Raw genomic sequence first — 13,333 nt, 5'->3', positions numbered from 1 at the left:
TTCCTACCATTCTTCCTACCAAAGTGGACCACCTCACACTTGCCAACATTAAATTCCATTTGCCATTTCCTGGCCCATTCGCCCAGCCTATCTAGATCCTTCTGCAGACTCTCCACACCCTCCGCACAATTTGCCTTTCCCCCAATCTTGGTGTCATCAGCAAATTTCGACACCCTGCACTCGGTTCCCTCCTCCAGATCATCTATATAAATGGTAAATAGCTGAGGCCCCAGCACCGACCCCTGGGGCACCCCACTAGTCACCAACCGCCAATCCGAATAGCACCCATTGACCCCCACTCTCTGCCTCCTATTTGACAACCAATCCTCTATCCACGCTAACACCCTACCCCCAACTCCATGTCCCCTGACCTTCTGCAATAACCTCTTAACGGCCCAGCTACATTTTTGTCAGCTCCAGCAACCACCAGCCTCCCCCCCAACAAACAAAGTGTCAGGATATGGGACTATGTTGTTGAAAAAATGATTTTTTAAAAGGGTTTTTATTGGGGGGGGGGGAAGGAGGGTGCTGAGTTCATATATTGTTCTACTTAAAAGTTTCATGTTGGAATTTGGAACTGGGGGAAAGCAGAGGTAGAGTAAAATTAATATATATAAAGAAGAAAGCAGGGGTAGAGTAAAATTAATATATAAATAAATATGGGGAAGAAGGTGTAGAGTCAAATTAATATGTATAAATGGATTAAGCAGGGGTAGAATAAAATTAATATATAAAAATATGGGGAAAGCAGGGCTAGAGTACGGGGTAAATCGGGATAGGGTAAAATTAACATATATAAATACGGGGAAAGCAGGGATAGACTAAAGTTAATAGATATAAATATGGGGTAAGCAGGGGTAGAGTAAAATTAATATATATATATAAATATGAGGAAAGCAGGGGTAGAATAAAATTAATATATATATATATAAATATGAGAAAAGCAAGGGTAGAGTAAAATTATATAAATACGAGGAAAGCAGAGGTAGAGTAAAATTTATATAAATACGAGCAAAGCAGGGGTAGAGTAAAATTTATATAAATACGAGGCAAGCAGGGATAGAGTAAAATTTATATAAATACGAGGCAAGCAGGGATAGAGTAAAATTTATATAAATACGAGGCAAGCAGGGATAGAGTAAAATTAATATATAGTTATATATACATATATACCCAACGGTTGATTTAACGGCCCCGCTACATTTTTATCATCAGCTTCAGCCAACCCCAAAGTGTGGTGATATGGGGCTATGTTGTCGAAAGAAACGGAGAAACATCCCCCCTCAGAGGAGAGAAAGCCGCGTTATAAAAAATACAAGCGATTCCACAGGAAAGAGAGAAAAAGAGGGGAAAAATATGTAAAAGGAGAAGAGCGAACGTAAGTGATGGAAAGCTGCCTGCCTTGCTCGCCTCGCCTCCACCTGTTTATTTTCTGTTGTTGTCCTGTCTCCTGTTTCCAGAGGAGGGAGGCCAAAGGTCATAGGGTAAAGGGCAGCACCCAGCATCCCCGGTGCAATACACAGCCATCTTGGAGTTATTTTAGGAGATAATTCATGCGGTAAGTTTTAACGTTTTCTCCCTTTATTTCTCGCCCGCAGCCGCCCGAGATCCGTCCCCTCGGCGCCGGCGACAACTTTTCTCGATGGAAAGGCTGCCGAGTGCGGCGGCGGGAGTGTGGGTTCGCCGTGCGGATGTTGGGCGGCTGCTGTGCCTTTTTTTTGTCTGGGCTCTGACTGAGTCTCTCTCTTCCCCCCCCCCCCCCCAACACAGACTCTCTCTCTCTCTCTCTCTGTCTCACTCACTCTCTGTCTCTCAGACTCGTCACACATACTCTCACTCTCTGGTCTGGTCTAATCGAGTGCCGTTTCTCAAAAAAAAATAAGCGGACAGGCCAACCCAAGCATCGAGGAGCCAGGGAGCAGAGTAAGATCCCGACCCCAGCACACAGAGACATACACCTCACAGGCACTGGGCCTGCATCCGACTTTAGCCCTCCTCCTCCTCCTCACACTTTCCATCATCTTCCTCCAGATACATTTTACACCACGGGAGCCGAGCTAGGTGACTGATGTTTCCGCAGTTCTAGCTACAAATTCCCCATTGGCTCTTTGCTGCAATTTCAGAAATTCATTATACCCGCGTTATGTGTGTTCCTGGTTCAGTCAGTGCATTGCATTTCTTTTCAAAGCAGTCAAATGTTTGTTTTTTTTTCATTAATTTATTTCCTTTTCGGCTGCAACTTGTTTATTTTAAACTGCTCGTGGAAGTTGGATTCATATTTTGTTTCAAACATAGTTTTGTTTCACGCTCGCAGCATTGTTTGCAGAAAGTTGCTCGGGTCCATTCACGACGTGAGACATGGCGATCATCTCAGAATTGTGTGCATAGCCAAGGGCAAACAACATATTCTTTAAAAAAAATGTAGCTGGCGCTTTGGATTTTGTTTCAGTAGCTACCATAACTTACAATCGCACATCACAGACCCTTTACTGTTAAATTACTTACAATGGGAAAAGCTGAACATTTGGGCCTTTGTATTCAATTTTATTATCCCAAATTATATTTTGCTGCTATTGGTTTTTACTGTTTGTAATCTTGCAAAGAATTTTAAAGTGCAAAAGTATTGAATCAGTGTATGACAATCAGTCTATTGCAATTAATTTTCATTTTATAAACCTATCAAATTTCAGCATTGTGCCAAAGCATTTTGTGCATAATTTTGAATTCGGGCAGAAAATTACTTTTAGTATTTTTATACATTGTTAGAAATTACAGGAGACATGGATCAGCATTTACCAATGTAAATTGGATTTGAACTATGTTTAAGTGCTTCTAGTAATACATAGATCCTGGGTCTAAAAAGGTAGGAATAGATTTGGTTTATGTAAACTGAAAAACTTAACACAAAATTCAGATATTAACTTACAGCATTGCAGAATAATTTGATTTACAAACTGTTGCAAATCTTAATTGAACGTTGATATTAAGAGCATCAAGGCGGTAATTATTGACACTGTAGTGTGTGACAATTGGATTTAGAAATTGTAATAGCTTTGACGTCAACAACACTGGTACAAGATGTAGGTTTCAAAACATACAAATTGGTGTTGCTGACTACACTAAACAAATAGAGCTTGTAACTTCTGCACTTGGCTTTATACTCAGGTATTTTGATAGCACCAGCTGAGAGGATGTTTCCTTAACCCAAAAGAATGGTTTCCAAAGTTGTATGTACACAAAAGTATCTCTAATCAAAAGCCTGTAATGTTAACATAGTAAGAGAGCATTCTCACATTTGAGATTGAGGTGCAGCTCTGTGGATTCTTTGCCATTTATTGCATATCAACAATTTCTGCAACCGTCTTTCAGCTGTGTGAGAGTGTTTGCCTACTTGCCATTACTTCATATAGCCAATATTGTATTGTTAGGGACATCACTACAAAAATAATTGCATTTTCATGACTCGAGGCTTTTAATAGTGTGATATGTTTTTATTAATAGTGTTTTAATATTCTTAGTCTTTTTTTTCCCCTCCAGAAAATGAAAGAGGTTGTTCAAAAAGTAGTGTACTGATGCTAGCGGCTAATTGTGTTGGCCGAAGAAATGCCACTTAATTGAATTGATTGTCACTAGGATCTCAGTAAAGCAGCATATGGGTTTGTGAACATTTTGAATTTTGTGCACATTATTCATAAAAAACCCAGTGTTACACTTAAAGAATTTGTCCTTTCAAGCTTGGGTTACATTTGGAGAAAACACTTCGTGATCCTGTACTTGGATCTGCTTCACTGTTAGAAATTAAAACTGATCAATCACTGATAATGGTAATGCTTGGACTATTGCACAAATTTAAAAAGTATTGTTTTAAGTTTTTTTCCTCGGGCATGTTCCTGATGCACTAAATCATAAAACTTTGAGGATTATTGGAGATTGACAGTAAAATGTTAAGACAAGTTAACCAACAGAGTATTGTGATCTTGCATTATTGGAAAACAATCATGTTGCCTTTAATGAATGACCAGAGAGTACAGAACTTGAATGTTGCTAAAAAGAGAGGCATGTTGCTAAAGCCTTTTGTTTGCACTCATTAGGAGTGATGAATGCAAGACAAAAAGCTTCAATAACATGTATCTCTTTTCAGCAATGACCAGGGAGTGAAAATTCTGATTCTGCAAGCTTTCAAAGCACATTTTATTGGAATCGTTGAAATGATGATTTGGTTATTTTTAAGTGGATAAGGAGAGGCTATATTGAATACCATTTACCCTTACGTTATCCAGGAGCATTGGAAAATAGGGTATGTTCTAAATGGCTTTATTTTATGTTAAAGAGTATACTGAGAAAGACAAATGTTTATTATTGACTTGATATTTAGTATTATTGATTTTTAAGAGATCAAAACGTTTGACTACCTTTTGAAGATAATAACTGGCAAGATAACTATTTTGTTTTTTTTCACTGTGACACTCTCTTCTTTTTTTAAAGTGAAGAATGGCACCTTCATCCTTATTCTTGCTCAAATATTGTAGACCAACCCACAGCCGTACCAGTTTTTCATGACTTCTTAAGACGTACTTTCATGGCAAGTGGTTGACTTGGAGTCACTAGAATCTCAATTAACCAACCTCACCTCTCCTTGGAAAGGTTTGAATCAGAATTCATATGATGTTGCAGATGTAGTGACATTAACATTGTTGTACATTTAATTTTAGGAAATGTAATTCCACTCCTGCAGCTGGCTAAAAATGTTGTTGAACTGTTGATATGTATATTGAGTTGGAATTGCTGATGGTGTCCTCCATTTTTAGTCCTCCCTGCAGATGCTGATCCTGACGGCAGAGATCAAGCTGGGCTCATGGTCCATTAAGTAAAGTTGTCTTTCAGTAATGGCACATTACTTAAAAAAAGATGTTAAGTTGGTCTTTGTCCTGTAGAGTTGTAAAATTCTTTTGCATGTATTATAGCAGGCTTCTGAGGTAAAATGTGATCCCTGTTCCCATCTGCTGCTCCACAAACTGGTATTCTACTTAATGTGGTACATTTTTCCCTTAACTTAGATTAACTCCATTGTGATGACAAGCTGAAGTATCCTTCTCAAACAAATACCAACAATATATAAGTGTTGTTTGCAGGAAGTAGAAAATTTTTAGTTTCTTTTGAATGCTTGAGAGTTGTCTAGCCAGTCTAGCAATCAGTGTAATGAGGAAAGCTAGTTAATTAGTGGCATGGCAGAAACATTTTATGGGATGTGGGGGAGATGTGAGAAATATGTTGGCTGTTTTGTCAAGAATCCAGAATTCAGAACCAAGTCTGGTTGTGTCAATTTAGTAGACAACACTGAATGAGTTAGGGTGAGTTTGAGATGGTCCTTGCCATTTCAGAATTTTGGTGGAGTTTGGAAGCCCTGTGAAATTCAGAATATTTAATATTCTGTGCAGATGTGAAGTTATGCAGAATCAGTATGAAAGTGTGACACTTGTTTTTAGAATATTAAACCAGGATGCCATGTTCGGTTAATTTGATTGGTATTCCATTATTATCTTGTCTTATAGCAATAATTTTGAACTTGAAGCCTTTAGGGATTTATTTTTGTACCTTAGTTGGGCCATTCATTACTTGCTTTCACCCTGTATCTGATTTATTTATATCCCTACCTAACACTGTTGTTGTGAGAAAAAGGAGTGTAGAAATTCAAGGAAAATGTCCATTACCCACCCTAGGCAATTTGGGGGTCAACACAAAGTGCAAGCTTCATCTAAATGAAGAGAACAGCTTTAAAAAAAAATCCATGTTTCAGTACTGCAAGAAGTTAGTCAACTTTTAACATTGCACCAAATGCGTATTTATTGTTTGGATTTTCAAACCACCACTCTAAGAGCAAAACTTCATGAATTCTGGACTTAATATTTTTGTTCTGATAATTGGCAGAAAGTACTTCAACCAAAATTTAAACAATGCGCATAGTTTAGGTGATTGAATAACATTTACAAGGTGCAAACTTTTTTTTGTTGTTCTAAATAAATTAAAGTGGTAAACTACACTTAATTTAGGGGTAAATTTATTTTGTAGTTTCCTCTAGTCAGTCAGTGATAACTAAGTGAACTTTATTGTAAAAGAGCAGATAGGACTTTTAATGTTATTGTCATGATAGAACAGGTCAGAGAAAACATGACATGTTTGTTGAAACAACCTGCAAAAGCCAGGATGCTGTTTGAGAAGTTTCATCTGAATTTGAGTAATTTGAAAACATTTTTGAAAGCGAGAGACTGCACATTACAAGTGGTGTTAAAGTACACTTACTGTTAAGTAAACAAATGCATCAACCATTTTGCACATAGCAAGGTCTCTCAAATAACAATGGCCTGCTAATTTTCTTTAGTGAATATTTTTTCTTTAGTGAACTTTTTTCTTAAACTAAATCTTGCAATGTGTAATTGACCAAGTTTTTGTTGTTCTTTTACATCTGGTAAGCATACGTGTTACAATACTTTTCCCAGGGGTCAGAAAAGTAGAGTGGTCTTCAATTCTAGACTGTACCAAAATTATAATTGCTGATGTAGTTCCAATGCATAACACTATTGAACTAAGCCACACTCAAAACTAAATTGAAAACTCAGATGCAAAGCTAAACTATGTTTTGTACTTTTGCCATGCTCTGATTGTGGATGGCACAAGTTAACAAAATTAACTTGAGAACACTATTAATGCTATAGACTTTAAGGGAGGTATTTTCTTAAAATATGGCAGTGTCAGATTATAACTGAAAACAGACGTGTTTCTCCCCAGAGAAACAGCCAGGTTTTCTCTTCAGACCTTTGACACTTGGTCAAAAAAAAAGCAAGGAGTGTGTGCTTTGCCCTGTTGTTCCTGAGGGTCATGGCTTAAAGATGCAAAGTCAGCTCCACTGGATAATCCAATTACAAATTTCAGTTAAACACCCCCAACTCTTGACCATAAAGGGACAACGTCCCCGCCCCCTCCCAGCACTTACTGTACGGATAACTGTCTTATCATCGCAGACACTGGGGCATCAGAGCCCAGCCCTTCCCGCAATGCAGCTTCCCCCAAACATAATGAGAGGTATCCCTTTGGGGTTCTTTGGAGGGCCTGCTCCATGGCAGTGCCAGCCATGTCCCTGACCAGCCAGTGGCTGTCACTTCAGATTGATACCTGATTATGTTGCTGTCAGGGTCGGGTGGGAAAGACCTTATTCTGAAATCTCCCTGGTACAAATACCATTGTGGCCCTCTTCTGAGAGTTTGTGGCCATAATGGGATTTGTGCCTGTGGTGACCAGACCCTGAAAATTCCCCCCAAGCCTAGGTTTAACAACTTAAAGTGATAATGTCACTGTACAACCCATGATCACATTACCCATTTCAACACCTGTCCAATTCATAAGGAAAAACAGCCGTTGGGTTTTGGGCCAGCCCCTTCCACAGAATGTATATGATTTGTTAAACTGGCTTCTATCTATTTAATCTCCAGATGGAAAATGCTGAAATTTTCTTCCAAAAGTAAGTCAAGAGCTAAAGCACATTTTCAGCCTTGCATTCCACATGATATACATTTGGTTGCTATGTTAATGTGACATTTGGACCCTTTATATTCTTCAGATTTTTTTTCTCTACTAGCCTTTTATAACTCACAATCTAACTGGTGGTTCAAATAATTTGTTAAAAATCTGGACATGACACAAGTTGCTAGATCCAACTATTTATTATGCATGTCTTCTACCATGTGGAGGAAGAATGCTCCTAATCAGAAATAAAAATCGAAAATGCTGGAAATGATCAAGTCAGGTCACATTTACAGAGAGAGAACAGAGTTAACTTTTCAGACCTTTTTATCAGAATTGATTCTTATCTGGAGCTTTGTTGTTAATTTTGTGTTCAAATCTTCTGCTGCTACTTTAGGTTAGATATGTGCTTATATCTGCATACTATTTATGAAAAAAAAGTTGGGAATAATTTCTCCAATGAAACGGAACTTTTCTTAGAATATTTTATTTCTCCTGCTGCTTCATGCTAAAATATATTTCTGTTTTAGGCTATTTTCAGCTAAGCTGTAGTTGTTCAATGCTTAATTTAAATCAAATACTAACTACATTAAAAGTACTTTAAAAATTAAAACACACGGTGGTTCTCAATAGGTTTTTGCTAGTTACTTTGTTCTATTACTGATATCTAATTTAAATCTACTCCACTTTGGGAGTTATTTAGACATTTAACATTCCCTCAGAAGAATTAAGTCACAGTTGAATAAATCAAATAAATTTGATTTTGGGATATTTGGATTATATCCTCATGTCTTGTGCAGAGTTGACTTTAGTCACTACTACAGATTAGGGTTTAAATTTTGAGAGCTAACTGCTGGCAAGTGCTGAGCAGTGCATCTAATTTGCCAAGCATAATAAAACTTGATGCCAGGAGCTTGGTAGTTCCAGAACCAGCAGCACAGATGGAGTTTGTTCAACATTAAATTGGAATTTCTCAGCCTCATAGTTTAAAATCACATCAGCTATATGCATTTGCTATATATGTTTGCACACCTGTCTAATATTATGATCATTTTATCATCTCTCAGCTTGAAAGTAGGTAATGATGCCAGATAAAGCAAGAAAGTTAATCTCTTAATTTCTAAAGGCTCAGAATCACAGCATAGATAAATTCAATTTCAGGGATTTGAATTTCTATACATTCATTCTGGAATATGCTGTGTGTTCAGTAAAATACTCCTGCTAGCTTTTATTATAGTGTTGCATTTTTCTTAATGTATTATGGGCAGCTGTGAGGGTCTACAAACTAAGTAAATAAGGTACTGAATTTGAGTTCTTGAAGCTGAACTTTGTCCAGAAGAAGCATAAGCAGTGAGCTATACAGGATTTTGAATTTATTAATTCATAATTTGTAAAATTTACTCAAGAATTCCTGGAACCACTTTTTTTAAATTCATTTGTGGGACATGAACATCACTGGCTGGCCAGCATTTATTGCCCATTTCTAGTTGCTCTTGTAGAACTGAGTGACTTGCTAGGCCATTTCAGAGAGCCGTTAAGAGTCAACCACATTACTGTGGCTCTGGAGTCATATGTAGTTGAGACCCCACAAGGATGGCAGATTTCCTTCCCTAAAGGACTTCAGTGAACCAGATGGGTTTTTTTTGACAATCGGCAATGTTTCATGGTCATCATAGATTCTTAATTCCAGATATTTATTATTGAATTCAAATTCCATCATCTGCCATGGTGGGATTTGATCCTGGATTTCCAGAACAATAGCTGAATTTCTGGATTAATAGTCTAGTGATAATGCCACTAGGCCACCACTTCCCCTGTGAACATTTTATGAACATTAAGAGTTGTAAGGGTGTGGAATGTCCTGCCTGCAACAGTACTGAATTCGTCAACATTAAAGGCATTTAGATAGTCATTGGATAAACACATGGATGATATTGGAATAGTGTAAGTTAGATAGGCTTTAGATTGGTTTCACAGGTCGGCACAACATCAAGGGCTGAAGAGCCTGTACTGCTGTGTAATGTTCTATGTTCTACTATGACTTTGCCTGCACTTTAACTTCTTTTGTACTTTAATTAATGAAATGAAATTTGTGTGTAAAGAGTTGGTGCATTAAGAAATTAATGGTTCATGAAAATATCTGAAATGCTTGTAAAATGAATATTGCAAATGAAGTGTAATTGTTCTATGGATATTGTTCTTTATTTTCCGAGGTGTAATACCTATGCTGTTTTGGTAGAAAGTGAATGTTAAAAAGATGAATAATTTTTCATTTAGACATTAAAGTGTTAGTGTGAGGCTATAAACCATAGGTGGTAAGTTTCAAAACTTGAATAGTTCTATGGCATGCAAAGTTTCACATTTTTGCAGTCCATCATATTTTCAAGAAATTCTTGTAAGGCTGAAAATGTGTTGGGACAGAGGATAGCTTGTTGCAATTCAGTCAATTAAAACTCCTGTAAAAATTCCTGTAGGCCAATGTTCAAAAACTTTTAGCATCTGATGGAAAATTATTACATTGTTTCTGCAAGGCTGGGTGTTTGAAATTATCTTCAAAATGAATGTATCTTCTCTATTTCAGTATCAATTTTAGGTTCACACTGTACTGATTTCAGTTAGTTGCTGAATAATTCATAAAATTTCTGCGGATAAGTCTGGGATTTGCACACTATGCATATGGGAAATATATAAACCAGTATTGCCTATGTCCAAGGTCAATATTTATTAAATTATTAGTTTTGGGTTGAAGGTATTGTTGAATTTAGGTTTTGTTTTTGGCTTCTCCTCCTCTTCCCCTTCATTTTCTTATAAATTTGTTTCAATTTGCATGTTTTGGTACATCAGCAACCTCCCCTCCCCCCCCCGCCATTGGTGTTCTTGAATTTCTAATAAATATCCACAGTAAGCACTGAGTTTAGATTGCATGGCATGGAGGCCACATCAAAGTTGCATCGTACTATAAAGCAGTATATTTTAAAAAAAAGGAGACCATTCGGTCCATCATACTTTGTGACAGAGCTAGTCAATTAGTCTCCAACTTTGGAGTTGGTTCATTCTGAGGTAGCTGTTTTCAGAGTTGCTAGTTTTTGATAGCCACGGAGTCTAAAAAGCCATTTTCACATGCATGATTAGAATAGTAAGAGTTGTAGAGAATTAATTATACTTTTTGGAAAAGGTTACAGTATATTGGTGGATGTTGTGTGCAAAGTACTGGCTGTATTTTATCTTTGACAACATATGAATGACTTTTCATTACACCTGTATGTGCCTGCAGACTTTCCATAGGGTTTTGCACTGAAACTTACTGTAATTGAGGAACCATTTTGGTGCAGTGGGTCTGGGACTTGTGAGGAGGGCACACAACTGTGTATCTCCTTAACTAGTGAATTTGAAAATTTTTAACAACGAAGCAATGTCTGAACTAGAATCGTTAGTTTGAATATTGTGTCAAATCAGATAAAGAAACTGAATTACAGAAGGAAAGAAAGATGGAATTGAGAGAAAAAGTGATTAAAAACAGTTTTTAAGAAAGTGTTTTTGAAACTTTAACCATTAACATCTGAAGGAATTGTAGAAGTTCACTTTCCATTTCAGAGAGGTAGTTTGGCAGTTATCACAGCGTTAAAAATTTACGTAAACTGGAATAGACAGGTTGTATTGTTTTCTGGTGATCTTATCAGGTAAGTGTGGCAACCAAATGGTGTTTAATGATGACTCTGTTGATGAGATACCTGTATAGTGCAGCTTCTGGGTGAGTTGGGCTTCCTAGACAGCAGTTTCCTGATTTCTACATTTACCTGTGTGTGTGTGATTCCTTGTAGTTACTAGTTAATATATACTTCAATAATGGCAAGTGGGCGACACGGTAGCATAGTGGTTAGCGCTGCTGCTTCACAGCTCCAGGGACCTGGGTTCGATTCCCGGCTTGGCTCACTGCCTGTGTGGAGTTTGCACATTCTCCTTGTGTCTGCGCTTGTTTCCTCCGGATGCTCCGGTTTCCTCCCGTAGTCCAAAGATGTGCAGGTTAGGTTGATTGGCCATGCTAAGTTGACTGTAGATGCATAGCTTCGAGGATTAGTGGGTAAAATATGTACGGATACGGGGATAGGGCCTGGGTAGGATTGTGGTTGGTGCAGACCCGATGGGCCAAATGGCCTCTTTTTGTACTGTAGGGTTTCTATGATCTAAGCACTTCTGGCCTCACTATTATTTCTCTAGTGAAATCTAGCATGTTATATCTATTAGTTGATCAATATTGTAGATACATACGTGGTGAAATATTTCTGTTGGAATACAAACATTTCAACAAATTACTGTCAGTTGTCAAATAATGATTATTATACACCATAATGTTTGGCCACAAGGCTACTTTTAATTTGATGTTAAGTCTGAATGATCTGATTCATGATTTTATGTACATTAAATTTCCAGTTTGTTGTCTGTTGGTTATGTTGCTTAATTTAAATTATTGAATTTTCAGTAGATGAGTTGGTTAAAAAAAATCAGTTTCTTCCCAAATCAAATGGCACCATACCTTTTGATATCTACACATAATTTAAAAATGTTTATTTTGTGCAAAGTTTAAAGAATGTTGAATAAAGATTTGAGCACTTTTAAAACAGACTTCTAAAGCAAAAATATTGAAATTGATGTCCAGGAACCGTCGCAAAATTATCAAATTTATAATAATTTAGTTTTCTTTGCTGGCTAACATAAGTTTGTTGTTTCTGTTGCTGAATACCAACTATTATGTTTTCTGATGGGACTGCTTTCTATGGGCAACCAATATGTGAATTATTCAGAAGTTAAAATTGGGCCTCATAGACTGTGCCAGTTCTTGCTGCAGGTGTCCCCGCAGTGAAGTTTGAAAATAACTAGTCTAAAGAATGTAATTTTTTTTTAATTTGTGGGATGTGGGCATTGGTGGCTCGCTAGCCAGCATTTATTGACCGATCCTAGCCCTTGGAGGGCAGTTGAGAATCATCCACGTTGCCATGGCTCTGAAGTCGCATGTAGGCCACACCAGGTAAGAATGCCAGATTTCCTTCCCTAAAGGACATTGGTGAAGCAGATGGGTTTTTCCGACAATGGTTTCATGGTCATCGGTAGATTCTTAATTCCAGGTACTTTTTTTATTGAATTCAAATTTCACCATGCCAGGATTTGAACCTAGGTCCCCAGAACATCAGCTGAGTTTCTGGATTAATTGTCTAGCGACACAACTACTAGTGTATTGCCTTCCCCTAGACATATATGTCTATATTAAATAGCTAATGTGTGGAAATCACACACAAATTGCATATGCAATTCTACTTCAATTGCATATTAAAATTGATAAAAATAACATCAAAAGGAGTGTTTAATTTCCATGATATTTAGCACAATCCTAGTTGGTTTATCCCTTGTAGAGGTGATAATTGTCTGTTATTGCTAGTTATTTCTCTATACCCAATGAACTTGCTCAGTTTTCCTTACTGGAATTGTTGTTTATACCTAATTTGGGAGGGATAAAAGCATGAGAGTGGAATGTAGTGTAGTGCAATGTATTTTTCCTGGAAGTCTTTAAAGCCTGCTTGGCAAAACTGTATGCATTTAAGTATAAGGTTACTGCAATTGTAATATCAGTGCAGAGAGCTTTTGTTCCATATCAGTGCTAAATTGTGCAAATCCGTAGTCCAGTGGGAGCTTACCATTGGATTTGCATCACAACTACAGCATTTATGCAGACCAAGGTTATTTCATGCTAGTGCGATATGTGTATTTGCAGCCTATGTTGTTTTAAGATTCAACAAATGTTTTGGTAAAATAATAAAAT

General features: G+C 37.3%; 1 protein-coding gene across 5 annotated transcripts in view; it reads left to right on the top strand.

The window, feature by feature from the left end:
• The first annotated feature begins 1,491 nt into the window (after positions 1-1,491).
• Positions 1,492-13,333, top strand: part of cnot2 (CCR4-NOT transcription complex, subunit 2) — a 131,472-nt gene continuing 119,630 nt past the window's right edge. Inside the window, exons 1-2 of one of the 5 annotated variants that reach the window (XM_080191207.1) lie at positions 1,517-1,558; positions 4,486-4,644. The gene's annotated coding sequence lies outside the window, so the exon portion shown is untranslated. Of the gene's footprint in view, positions 1,559-4,485; positions 4,645-13,333 lie in introns of all 5 variants that reach the window. The other 4 variants (XM_080191208.1, XM_080191206.1, XM_080191211.1 and 1 more) reach the window with 4 other exon arrangements.

Source organism: Carcharhinus amblyrhynchos, chromosome 6 (assembly GCF_965287045.1).
Source record: "Carcharhinus amblyrhynchos chromosome 6, sCarAmb.v2.hapA, whole genome shotgun sequence".
Taxonomy (NCBI): Eukaryota; Metazoa; Chordata; class Chondrichthyes; order Carcharhiniformes; family Carcharhinidae; genus Carcharhinus; species Carcharhinus amblyrhynchos.
The sequence above is the reverse complement of the archived record's forward strand: the minus strand, read 5'-3'. Positions and strand labels throughout refer to the sequence as shown.